The sequence below is a fragment of the Nyctibius grandis genome, chromosome 6 (assembly GCF_013368605.1).
Source record: "Nyctibius grandis isolate bNycGra1 chromosome 6, bNycGra1.pri, whole genome shotgun sequence".
In the NCBI taxonomy this organism is placed as follows: Eukaryota; Metazoa; Chordata; class Aves; order Nyctibiiformes; family Nyctibiidae; genus Nyctibius; species Nyctibius grandis.
Genome location: NC_090663.1, coordinates 3005227 through 3017461, shown reverse-complemented (window position 1 = coordinate 3017461; position 12235 = coordinate 3005227). Strand labels below are relative to the sequence as shown.

At 57.0% G+C, this 12235-nt stretch overlaps 1 protein-coding gene across 1 annotated transcript in view; it reads right to left on the bottom strand.

Moving 5' to 3' along the window:
* The window catches only part of LZTS3 (leucine zipper tumor suppressor family member 3), a 49225-nt gene extending 37938 nt beyond the window's left edge, over positions 1-11287 (bottom strand). The window contains exon 1 of the mRNA XM_068403878.1: positions 11183-11287. The gene's annotated coding sequence lies outside the window, so the exon portion shown is untranslated. The remainder of the gene's footprint in view (positions 1-11182) is intronic.
* Positions 11288-12235: the final 948 nt, after the last annotated feature.

The following is a 12235-nucleotide window of genomic DNA, read 5'->3' as shown; positions in this document are numbered from 1 at the left end:
GCCACTTTTGGAAGTGAGTTGCCAGCCTGGGCTTGCTTGGGATGCATCGATCTCCTGGTGGGAGTTAGAGTTGGGCTTGCTCCGTTTCTGCCTGCAAGCATCTCCTTTGGGGAATCAATCAATCAATCAGGTTGGAAGAGCCCTCTGGGGTCATCAAGTCCAACCATTGCCCTGACACCACCATGTCAACTAGACCATGGCACTAAGTGCCATGTCCAGTCTTTTCTTAAACACCTCCAGAGATGGTGACTCCACCACCTCCCTGGGCAGCCCCTTGCAATGGCTAATGACCCTTGCTGAGAAGAAATTGCAAGGCTGAAGCTGGATGGGGCTTCCAGGGTGGGATGTGGGGCTCCAGGACCAGCTCCAACCCGGAGCCGGAGACCGGCGTAAAGCCTGTCATCGGCTAATCCTCCCCTAAACCCACTGTGATGGATTTAAAGGGTGTTTGTGTTGCTCGCCCCTGGGATCAAGATCCTTAGAGGATAAGTGTCTGAAGGAAATGAAGGGATTCTCCTTCCCGCAGTGGGGCATGAAACAGAGACATGGCCCCCCGCTGGGATGTGCTGGGGGGGGCTGGTGTTATCCCCTGCGTGCTCTCCCTCGGAGGAAAATGATGCCTGTTGGCATCTTCTGCTGGACTTTTGGGCGGGGAGTTTTGCTGCCTGGCTCTGGAGCTGGCAGATGCCCTAGTTTGATCACAGCAGCTGGCCCAGCAAAACGTTATCCGGCAGCCCAAATCTCTGCCTAGCTTTAAAACCCTGGAGGGGTTTTAAAACCCATAATATCTATGGAGATATTCAAAAAACGCCTGGACACAGCCCTGGGCAATGTACTCTAGGGGAACCTGCTTTGCCAGGGGGTGGACTAGATGATCTCCAGAGGTCCCTTCCAACCCACAGAATCACAGAATCAGTCAGGTTGGAAGAGACCTCTGGGCTCATCGAGTCCAACCATTCCTGACACCACCATGTCAACTAGACCAGGGCACTAAGTGCCATGTCCAGTCTTTTCTTAAACACATCCAGAGATGGTGACTCCACCACCTCCCTGGGCAGCCCCTTCCAATGTCTAATGACCCTTGCTGAGAAGAAATGCTTCCTAATGTCCAACCTGAACCTCCCCTGGCGAAGCTTGTGGCTGTGTCCTCTTGTCCTATCGCTAGTTGCCTGGGAGAAGAGGCCGACTCCCACTCCACTACAACCTCCCTTCAGGTAGTTGTAGACTGCACTAAGGTCACCTCTGAGCCTCCTCTTCTCCAGGCTAAACACCCCCAGCTCCCTCAGCCGTTCCTCGTAGGTCAGACCCTCCAGACCCTTCACCAGCTTGGTCGCCCTCCTCTGGACTCACTCCAACACCTCAACATCTTTCCTGAACCCCAACCACTCTGTGATTCTGTGGGTGCAAAATTGCTTTTCACCCCCATGCCAAGGGTGGGGAACTGTGGCAAAAGGGTTTTCCCTGGTTCCTGTCCTGGCCAAAGCCAGGGTTGGGGCCAGAACCACCGTGTCCTGCCTGTCCTTGATTTCTCTGCTAGGGAGGAGGGGAAAAGACATCAGCAGATTGATGGGAAAGATCATTAAAGAAGGAACAATTAAGTTTTCCAGCTTCAAGGAGTAACGTCCGGGTGGTGGATGCATCCACACAACCCGGTGCCGAGGTGGCTGCGCGGGCTGCGTGGGCGTTCGTGGCACAGGGAGGCTGCGCAGGGAGAGCTCGGGCGACTTGTAGGGCTTGTTTTTAAAATAAACAGATCCCTTTTATCACCTGAAACCCTGAACCTGAAACACACATTTAACAAAGAAACGCCACCATTAATCACCTCTGGAGCTTTGCTCACGCCTTGGCTGAGGGACCTCTTCCCAAAGCCACCTACCCACCGCCCATGATGCCAGGCACAACCCAGCCCTGCTTGGAGCTGGGGTGAGTCCTCTGCTGCAGAGTGAGAGGGAAATAATCCCTCCTTTCTTCTCCAGCTATCAGGAATGCACCACACCTGGTGCCCCTCCAGGAGTGTTTACAGTCCTGGCCGGCACCTGGGCTGGATTGTTTGCCCAGGGATTTTTTTGTGTGTGTGTGTGTATCATTATTATTAAAAGCTAATTTGGGCCCCTGAGAGCATGGAGGGGAAGACAAAGCCCTTGGCTGGCACTGAGGAATGTCAACAGGCCGTGGGGTGGTTTGGCTGGTCGCGGCGGTGTCACACAGCCCTGCTGAGCCACAGATCGTGGGTGAGATGAGTTTGTTTGGGCTCTGCTGGAAAACAGACTGGTCATTGCTTGTGGGGGATCACACGCCTCAAACATGTGCAGGTCACACAGTCACTGCTTTAGCCAGAAGATTGCATTTTAACATCACAGAATCACAGAATCATTTTGGTTGGGAAGGACCTTTAAGATCATCAAGTCCAACTATTAGCCCAGCACTGCCAAGGCCACCACTAACCCATGTCCCTCAGCACCACATCTACACGGCTTTTAAATCCCTCCAGGGATGGGGACTCCACCACTGCCCTGGGCAGCCTGTGCCAGCGCTTGACAACACTTTTGGGGAAGACATTGTCCCTGATCTCCAATCTAAACCTCCCCTGGCACAACTTGAGGCCATTTCCTCTCATCCCATCACTTGTTACCTGGGAGAAAAGACCAACCCCCCTCGCTACACCCTCCTTTCAGGCAGCTGTAGAGAGTGAGAAGGTCTCCCCTCAGCCTCCTTTTCTCCAGGCTAAACACCCCCAGGTCCCTCAGCTGCTCCTCATCACACTTGTGCTCCAGACCCTTCACCAGACCCATTGCCCTTCTCTGGACTCGCTCCAGCACCTCAGTGTCTTTCCTGTAGCGAGGGGCCCAAAACTGAACCCAGGATTTGAGGTGCGGCCTCACCAGTGCCGAGCACAGGGGGAAACTAACTGCAGGGTTAAGGAACATGCCAGGGGCCACGCGAAATGCCAGTAGCAGAGCACAAAACAGAGAACAAACTTTCCACTCGGGACTCAACACCACTGAACCCACTCTTGGCTGTTGGGGACATCCTGATCCTCCAAGAGATCAGCCCCTGCCGTCTGCAAATGCAATGGGAACTGCATCCTGGCTTGGAAAACCACTGCGAGGGAGAAAGAGTGCAGCAGCCGGGAGGAAGAGCGCAGCAGCCCGCAGATGGGAGGAAGGAGGAGAGCAAACTCCTGCTGCGCAACGGCTGGCGGGGGACCAGCTGAGCAGCAGTGATTTATTATTTGCATTACAGGAGGAGCTGGAAGCCATGGAGAACATCAGGGTCTCCCTGAGGCTGGCACGAGAGCCGCGCTTTATGGGCTGCGTTCAGCTTGCTCCTGGAGATGGGTATTTGTGCCCTTGCTGAGCTGAAACTGGGTGGAACTGTGGCTTCTCCTAGAGGCCTTTTGAGAAATGTATTTATTTGAGGAGGGAGAAATTTGAGCCTGGAATAGGTCCTGGTCTTTCCCAGAGCCCCCCTGCTCTGGACAGGGAGAGCAGGACCACGGTGCCTGGGGAGGAAAGCTGTGGGAGCAGGGGAGCCGCTCTGTGCGGTGCAGGGGGTCGTGGGGGTGCAGCTCTGCCCATCTCAGCCCAGCATCCCTGATGGTTTTGGGGATGTTTTTATCCTCTCCTTTCTGTCCTGGCCTCTCTGAGCCACCCTGAGGAGCCATCTGAGCTGCCCCCCATTACAGGGACAGCCCTTCCTGGCTTTCCACCCCACTGCTGGGAGCAATCACCCCGGGTAGACAACAGCAGGGCAAGAGGCACGGTCTGGCCAAAACAAACACCAACATGTCCCTGTCCCTTGTCCCCTTGCAATTCCTTGCCTCGCTGGAGGCAGAAGACGCCACTGCAGGGAAACATCTGAGGTGGGATGGCTGGTCCTCCCATCCCCAGCATCTCAGGTGGGATGGCTCGGCTGTTACTCCAAGTGCTTGTGAAGGGCAGAGCTGGGGATGTAATGAAGGCAACAGTCCATGGGGAGTGGAACGAGCTTGTACTAGATCAACTGATATAATTAGAAAGCAGGGACAAGGAGATGAGCTCCTGTGCCCGAAAGCTGGTCTGTTTTTTCCAGCTCCAGCAGCTGGGCTAATAAAAGCTCTGACCTCCCCTTGCGCATCATCTCTGGCGCATGTCTGCAGGGCGCTGCGATGGCCGTGAGCTTGGGGAGGAGCTCTCAGCCTTGAATATTTCCAGGGACGGGGCATCTACAACCTCTTTGGGCAACACCCGCCAACATCACTTTGGCCTCTCTGTCTCCTCTTGCCCCCCTTACCCTGGGCACACCAACGGTGGGCAGGGTCCATCCTCCCCAAAACCATGCAGCTGGGGATGCTCACCCAGTTGACTTGGCCTACCAGTTTGATGCCCAGGGAGCCTCTCTTCGTGCTGTGGTTCAAGCAAAAAGACCAAAGCGGCCCCAAAAAGACAACCCTCTTACAAAACCCTCTGGCCATGCTCTCCAGTGATGGTGGGGAGGAGATGGTGGACTTCTATGGGAACATCTCCACCAAACCCCACTCCCACACACCAGGGCTTCCCCATGGAAGGATGAACCGGGTGAGAGATCTCCGTTCATCTGCAAATCTACCTTGTCTCCTCTGGCAGCACTTACTCCCCTAATAACCCCTCAAAACTTGCAAACTGGCCTCACAGCAAGGATTTAGCAGGATTTAGTGACAGGAAAACAGGAAAACCCTGGAGAGTGCAGACCATGCCTGGACAGGCTGGGGCAAGCGATATTCCCTCTGGATTTATGGGACATAGCCACCTAGTTTGGAGAGGAAGAGGTCCGGTGTGCCCTCCTGCTTGGCCTTGGGGCTGAAGGGAAGCCATGGGTTGGTTCATTTCATAGGATGGGCAGAGGTGAAGGAAATGTGGAGAATCACTGGGTGATATAGGGTCTACAACAAGGTACCTTGAAAACCTGAGCCTATAGAGAAGAGCGGTCACAGAATCACAGAATCACAGAATCAACCAGGTTGGAAGAGCCCTCTGGGATCATCGAGTCCAACCATTGCCCTGACACCACCATGTCAACTAGACCATGGCACTAAGGGCCATGTCCAGGCTTTTCTTAAACACCTCCAGAGATGGTGACTCCACCACCTCCCTGGGCAGCCCCTTCCAATGGCTAATGACCCTTGCTGAGAAGAAATGCTTCCTAATGTCCAACCTGACCCTCCCCTGGCGAAGCTTGAGGCTGTGTCCTCTTGTCCTAGCGCTAGTTGCCTGGGAGAAGAGGCCGACTCCCACTGCACTACAACCTCCCTTCAGGTAGTTGTAGACTGCACTAAGGTCACCTCTGAGCCTCCTCTTCTCCAGGCTAAACAACCCCAGCTCCCTCAGCTGGGTCCTGTAGGTATATAGGAGAGGTGCATCAATGCAGGAGGAAACCCAACCAAGTGCACTGGGCTTGCTCTCGCCTCTCCTCCAAGATAAAAACCCCACCCCATCCTCCTTCCTGATTTCTCCCTGGCAGACGTGGATCTGATGGGCATTGCTCTGCCTGCGGACCTTCCTCGCAGGGAACCAGCTGCCCCTGGGATTCACTGGGTGCTGAACACACGGTCAGAAGCTGCTTATCCCAGGTTTATTTCCTGGCTTGGATCATTATTATCATTACTGGTGCTGGGCTTCCAGAGGAAAACACGTCTTCGGGCCACATACCAAGGGATTGGGTTAATTCGTCACCCGCAGACGCACATATATTTATTTAAAAGCGTCTCTTGTTATGTTACTTGGCAACTTCCGAGCCCGTGTGTTTCTCCAGCTGCTAAATATTTGTGAGTTTGTTTGTGTGAAGAGCGGCATGTGTTAATAATATGATCTTCTTTCTTCTGAGCTTCCTACAACGAGAATGGGCTCTCTTACATCTATCTAAACCCGAAGCATCTCGCTGGCCCGCGACCAGGATCCGGACCCAAAAGGAAGAGCTTGTCTCCAGACTGGTGTGAGGATGAGGCGTGTGAGTTCCTTTTGCATTGATCAATGTTGCAGTTCGGACTCTGGCAGCACCCGCTGGGGCTAGTTGAGGACCGAAAGGCTGGAGGTGGCTGTTGGCTGGGTGGTGGGAGCGGTGAGGATGCCAGAGGATGCTAAAGGGCATGGGGGGGCTCAGAAAGCAACCGGAAAAAAATCATGGAGCAAAAGGGAAAGCTCAGATCATTGAATAAATCCCTGAGCTACCAACTGCTGGAGACCAGGAGAGTTTCTCTGATGTCTCAGCTAGCCCAAGCTGCTGTAGGTGTAGCCATCCTGGATTCTTCTGCGCACAAGAGCTGCCCATGGTCTACATGCTCCAGGGAAGCTCCAGCTGCTGGAGTCGCATTATCCCACAACTCCCCGTGCTTTCATCCAAAGGAAAACCCAAACCTTTTCCAGCCCTTGTGACCATCCTGACACTCAATCCACACACGTAAGAAGGAAGGTGCAGTGGTCAGTGGGGAGGAGGGGGAAGGCAGAGACCTTGCCACCTGGTCTCATCTTGGGTCAAACTCCAGCAAGGCTCAGACAAAACCCATCCTTCTGGCCCAGGAGCCTGATAAAACCAACATATCAATTGCAAAAACAATTTTCCAAGGGGGAAACTCAGCAAAGATCATGGGGAGCCTGATTTCAAGCCTTGCAGCAGCTCCGCTGAGATGAAGCAGGAGCTTCTGTAGCTCCTTCACTGGGTCAAGGGGACTTTCAACTCCCTCTGCCAGGAGAGCTCTTGGCTCCAGCCAGCCCTGGGTTATAAGGCATAAGCCAACTCCCTCTTTCCTGATGGCTTCTTTAATGCTTGTGTTTGTTTCCTGGCTGTTTAAGGAGCTACGTGGACCTTCTTGCCCCCGGGAAGGTGAACATCCTCCTGGCTGTGCTCTCCCTGCCTGGTCTCCTGCTGCTCTGGGACCACCACTGTGAGGGTCTCAGAAGAGATGTCCTTCTCACCCACTGCCCCACCAAGAGGCGCTCCCACAGGAACAGGGGGAAAAGGCAAAAGTCCAGTCCCTGGCTTCCAAAAAATGGAGGATGTCCCCTAATCCTTTCCCCCCACAACGGTGCCTGGGGCCACAGGATGATGGGAGAGCTGAGTTTTGGGTGCACGTTGCTCCCTGCCAGGAACCACCCGGCTTGTTGCAAGGTCTCAAAGCACTCAGACCACCACAGGGTGGAGTGTCACAGCCTACCTATGTGTCCTGGTGCCACTGTGTCCTGCAAGGAAAGGACTCCCAGGCCGGGGAAAGCCCAACCAAAGGAGAAATGCAGCGACCCAACATGGGCTATAAAGGTTTTACCCACAGAGGAGAAGTGTGGGTGAGCCAGAGGGGCTGGAGGGGTCCCTGCCCGCTCCCCCCAGCCCGCGGGGCAGGGACGTCTGGGCTCCTGGATGCTTGGCTCCATTTCACTTTCAGATCCTTCAAATAATAATCGTGTTTGCCAGCTCCTGTGACAAGAATGACTAATGGGGAAAGATCCTCGGCGAAGGGAAACAAGAAATCTCCTCGTTTCACCCTTTGTTTGCTGGATTTCTCTGACAGCCCCGGGCATGGCTGAGCTTTCCTTGGTGTGCTCAGTTCCCCCTCACGAGAAAGCAGATTTTAAGCCCTGTGACAGCTCCAGCAACACCCTCTTAACTCTTAAGCTTCCCCATTGGGACATGACTCCCTTCAGAAACTTTTTGCAGCCCGGTTTATCCAGATTCCTGCTCCAGACTGAGTGCCTGTGATTGCTGATGCAACGTGGTTTCCACTGTGCATTTGGAAACCAGCCTTCCCATCTGCCTTTTCTTTGCAAGGCAGGAGACTGGCTCTCCTGCTCCAAGGAGGGATGGCAAGGGAGAGATGCCCTCGTCGTGCACCATGACATGGTGATGCCCCTGCCATGGATGCTGCAGGGGGTGCCCGGGGCTGATGCTGCAGCCCCCGTGGAGGCTGGGGCTCTCCCAGTCCCACCTCTGGCAGGACAAGCTGCTGCTGTCTCCCAGATATCGAGGCTCCTGCAACCAGAGAAAATGTTGAGGTGTTGGAATGAGCCCAGAGGAGGGCGACCAAGGTGGGGAAGGGTCTGGAGGGTCTGACCTATGAGGAATGGCTGAGGGAGCTGGGCGTTGTTTAGCCTGGAGAAGAGGAGGCTCAGAGGTGACCTTAGTGCAGTCTACAACTACCTGAAGGGAGGTTGTAGCAGAGTGGGAGTCGGCCTCTTCTCCCAGGCAACTAGCGCTAGGACAAGAGGACACAGCCTCAAGCTTCGCCAGGGGAGGTTCAGGTTGGACATCAGGAAGAATTTCTTCTCAGCAAGGGTCATTAGCCATTGGAAGGGGCTGCCCAGGGAGGTGGTGGAGTCACCATCTCTGGAGGTGTTTAAGAAAAGCCTGGACATGGCACTTAGTGCCATGGTCTAGTTGCCATGGTGGTGTCAGGGCAATGGTTGGACTCGATGATCCCAGAGGTCTCTTCCAACCTGACTGACTGATTGATTGACAGATGTTGGACTTTCAAATGCTTTTCTACCTCCTCCTCTTGGATCTGGGGGCTGAGGGTTGGTCCCTGAGGACATCAACCCAGTGACCCAGCAAAGACCAGCTCAAGGAGAGGTGACCCTCACCCTTGCATGGAGCTCATGCAGCCACTCACACTGCTGCACCACTTTTTAAATGCCCACCCCCACAGCAGGGATCCAACGGGGGAAATTTCAGCCCCTCCACACATTCCTCCTCTGCCCCATTGTCATTGCAAGGCCAACGCTCAGGACAATGTGCCCAGTTCCCATGCCGGAGCCTGGACCCCGCAGATGGGGAATCCCACTGCTCTGGCATTTCCACGCCTGTTTTCAGCCCATTCGCCTCCCAACCTTTGCAGAAAATAAATTCCCCAGCCGGGCTGAACTGGGATGACAGCATCGCGTGCTATATATAGCCACGGCAGATCGCCGCTCCAACCGGGGCCGCGTAAACAAACCGTGGAGAGGGGACGGGGGAACGCACCGCACGTGATGGAGAAGCCTCCCAGCCCTGGCTGCTCGAGACCGGGGGGTGCTTTGAGATCCTGCACCCTCCTTTAATGCCAGCAGCTCCCTCGAGGGCTCAGCTGCTGGCACAATCCGCTGCCCAAGGAGCGGGTTTGTGGATGAGACGTGCTGGAGGGTGTTGAAAGCAGAGCACGGAGGAGCGAAGGGAGTTGCCAGAGGTTATCCTGTGGGGCAGGTGGCATCCCCAGGCTTGAATTACACCCACTGGCTCCCAGCTGGAATTAAAGAAGCTGTTGCCATCATCCCTCTCATGTACCACGATATAGGGCAGAAAAATGCCTGCACAACCCCACTACAGCATCTGCTCACCCCTCCTGCCTCTGCTCCGTGTCTCCCTGCAGCCCTCCTGCTTGCATCTGCCTGCTCCTGTCCCTCCCTGGCCCTCTGCCTGGGGGGTGCACGGGGCTGCACGGGGCTGCACGGGGTTGTATGGGGCTGCACGGGGCTGCAAGGGGTTGTATGGGGCTGCATGGGGCTGTATGGGGCTGCAGATGGTGCAGAGCAGAGGGAAGAGGGTGTCGATGTGCAGTGGGGACCCATGCCTGGCCCAGCGGGCAGGCCTTGCCCTCCTTCCCCAGCTCCCCACATGCGCAGGGAAGAGGCTGGGGATGTCAGGGGGTGGTCAGGGGGTGCTCAGTGGGTGCTCAGGGGGATACTCAGGGGATGCTCGGGGGATGCTCAGGGGGTGCTCAGGGGATGCTTGGGGGATGGTCAGGGGGTGCTCAGGGTGTGCTTAAGGGGTGCTCAGGGGGATGCTCAGAGGGATGGTCAGGGGGTGCTCGGGGGATGCTCAGGGGGATTCTCAGGGGGTGCTCGGGGGGATTCTCAGGGGGATGCTCTGGGGATGCTCAGGGCGATGCTCGGGGGATGCTCAGGCGATGCTCAGGGGATACTCTGGGGGTGCTCAGGGGATGGTCTGGGTGTGCTCAGGGGATGCTCAGGGGATGGTCTGGGTGTGCTCAGGGGATGCTCAGGGGGTTTCTCAGGGGATGCTCAGGGGATGCTCAGGAGGCTGTGGAGCATCCAGCAGCCCAACCCTCTCCTCCGGAGCAGAGGGACAGGCCAGCCTGGGGGGGGCCACTTGCAGCCACAGGTCCCCAGGGTCCTGCCTTGGCTCTGAGGAGCGACAGGGGTGGCAGAGGGGGTCCGTGCCCTCCCCTCGGGCACACCCGCATCCCCGCCTGGGGCTCTCTGCTGCAGTGCAGCAGCTCCAGCCCTGCTCTCCTTCCTTCACCACAAGACCCTCTCCGGCTGCTCCAAACCCATCTGCGGGGCCAGCGAGCGGGACGAGCCATGGGGCAGAGCAGCAACTCGCTCCTCTGCCGTGTGGGGATGGAGCCCGTGGGCACCCCGGGGAGCAGAGGGCAGCGGGGTGGGTTTGCACCCACAGCCCTGCCAGCGTGCACCCATGGCTTGGGGGTCACCATGGGTGGGGGGAAGGCACGATGCCCGCGTCCTCGCAAAGCCGGGGAGGCATCGGTGCCTCCTTGGGTGAGGTTCCCAAGCAGGGACCCCCATGACGTGACGTCCCCCCACGTCCTCCCTCCCTCCCTCCCCACCGCTGCTGGGCGAGGGCCACCCAGCGCCGAGGCAGATGACATAATTCCCAGCAACTGCACGTTAATCACTCGGCCGCCAGCAACCTCCTTTGCTCAGATCCAACCCTCGAGCCCAGCCACCGCTCCCCTCCCTGCCATCGCTCCCCAAGAAATGCAGAAATACATCAAAGCAGCTGAGGAAGGGGCTGGGGGGGGGGCGGGATGATCTGATCCCGCCGGGCACTGGCTACAGGTCTATCCCCCCGCCTCTGTTTTTGGGTGCTGTCATATCCAACCGGCCCCGCGGGGCCAAATCCAGGCAGCTGCGACTCCGAGGCACAGCCAAGCCTCCCTCCCCTCCATCACACCAGAAATCCGTGCTGGCAGCCCATCCTCCACCCTCAACCCCCTCCCCAAAATTCCCCCCCCCCCTCCAAATTACATCTGGGTGGGTGCTTCAGACGAGCCAAGCTCCAGCATCACGTCCCCCCTCCCTTGCTCTCTGCACCTCACATCACTCCCACCCTCCAGTGACCCCCCCCTCCTTGTCACCCCTCTTCACCCCATCCCATGACACCCCCCCAGCACCAGCACCGCTTCCAGTTCCTCCCAGTCCCTTCCCACCCCGAGCCTTACTCTTGGCAGGGATGCTGGGGGCGATGGGCAGGGACCGCGCTGGGCATCAAGCGCTGTTGGCTGCGCAGCCGGGTGGCCGCTCCCGTCCGAGGGGTCTCATCTCATGTTGTCATATGTCACCAACACACACACACCCCCCCGCCCCAAACCCACACTCGCAGCCACGTTTCCCCCCCCCTTCTTGCGGCAAACGGCGGCCAGCCCCGGTCCCCACCCCCTGTCAAAGCAGCAGCCTAACAGCGAGGAAGGGAAGGATGGAGGGAGGATCTGCTGCCTTCCCTTTAACTCTTCCCTCGCCACCCCCCCCCAGGACAGGGCTCTGCCCGGTCACGCCATGTCCCTGCCTGGGGATGGTGGGATGCTACATGGACTCCCCTCCACCCCAGCACCTTCCCCCATAGGGCTCTGGGACAGGGGACATTTGGGGTCTGCTCAACCCCAGTGGTGCCTTGGCTCCATCCCTCTCCGTGGCTCATCGCCCTCCGTGCCCCGAATAGGAGCCCCCCCAATAGAGCTGAGCCCCAACGCAGTGGGTCAGGGGAGGTGTGGGGCAGCTCGGGGCCATGGCTGGTGTTTGTGGGGCACAGGCAGCCCCACGGGGTGTGGCTGAGGCTGGGAGCCGTGTCTGTCTGCCTGTGTCTGTAGGGGCCTACAGGAACTATGGGGAGGGACCTTTTACAAGGGCATGGAGTGACAGGACAAGGGGGAACGGTTTTAAACTGAAAGAGGGGAGATTTAGATTAGATTTTAGGAAGAAATTCTTTCCTGTGAGGGTGGTGAGACCCTGGCCCAGGTTGCCCAGAGAAGCTGTGGCTGCCCCCTCCCTGGCAGTGTTCAAGGCCAGGTTGGATGGGGCTTTGAGCAACCTGGTCTAGTGGAAGGTGTCCATGCCTGTGGGAGGGGGGTTGGAACTAGATGGTCTTTAAGATCCCTCCAATCCAAACCTTTCTGTCATTGTATGATTCTATGTCCACCTTGAGACCATGTAAAACCCATTTGGCCCTTGGTTTCCCCCCCATCATTTCCAGAAGCAGAGCCCAGCCTGAACCCCTG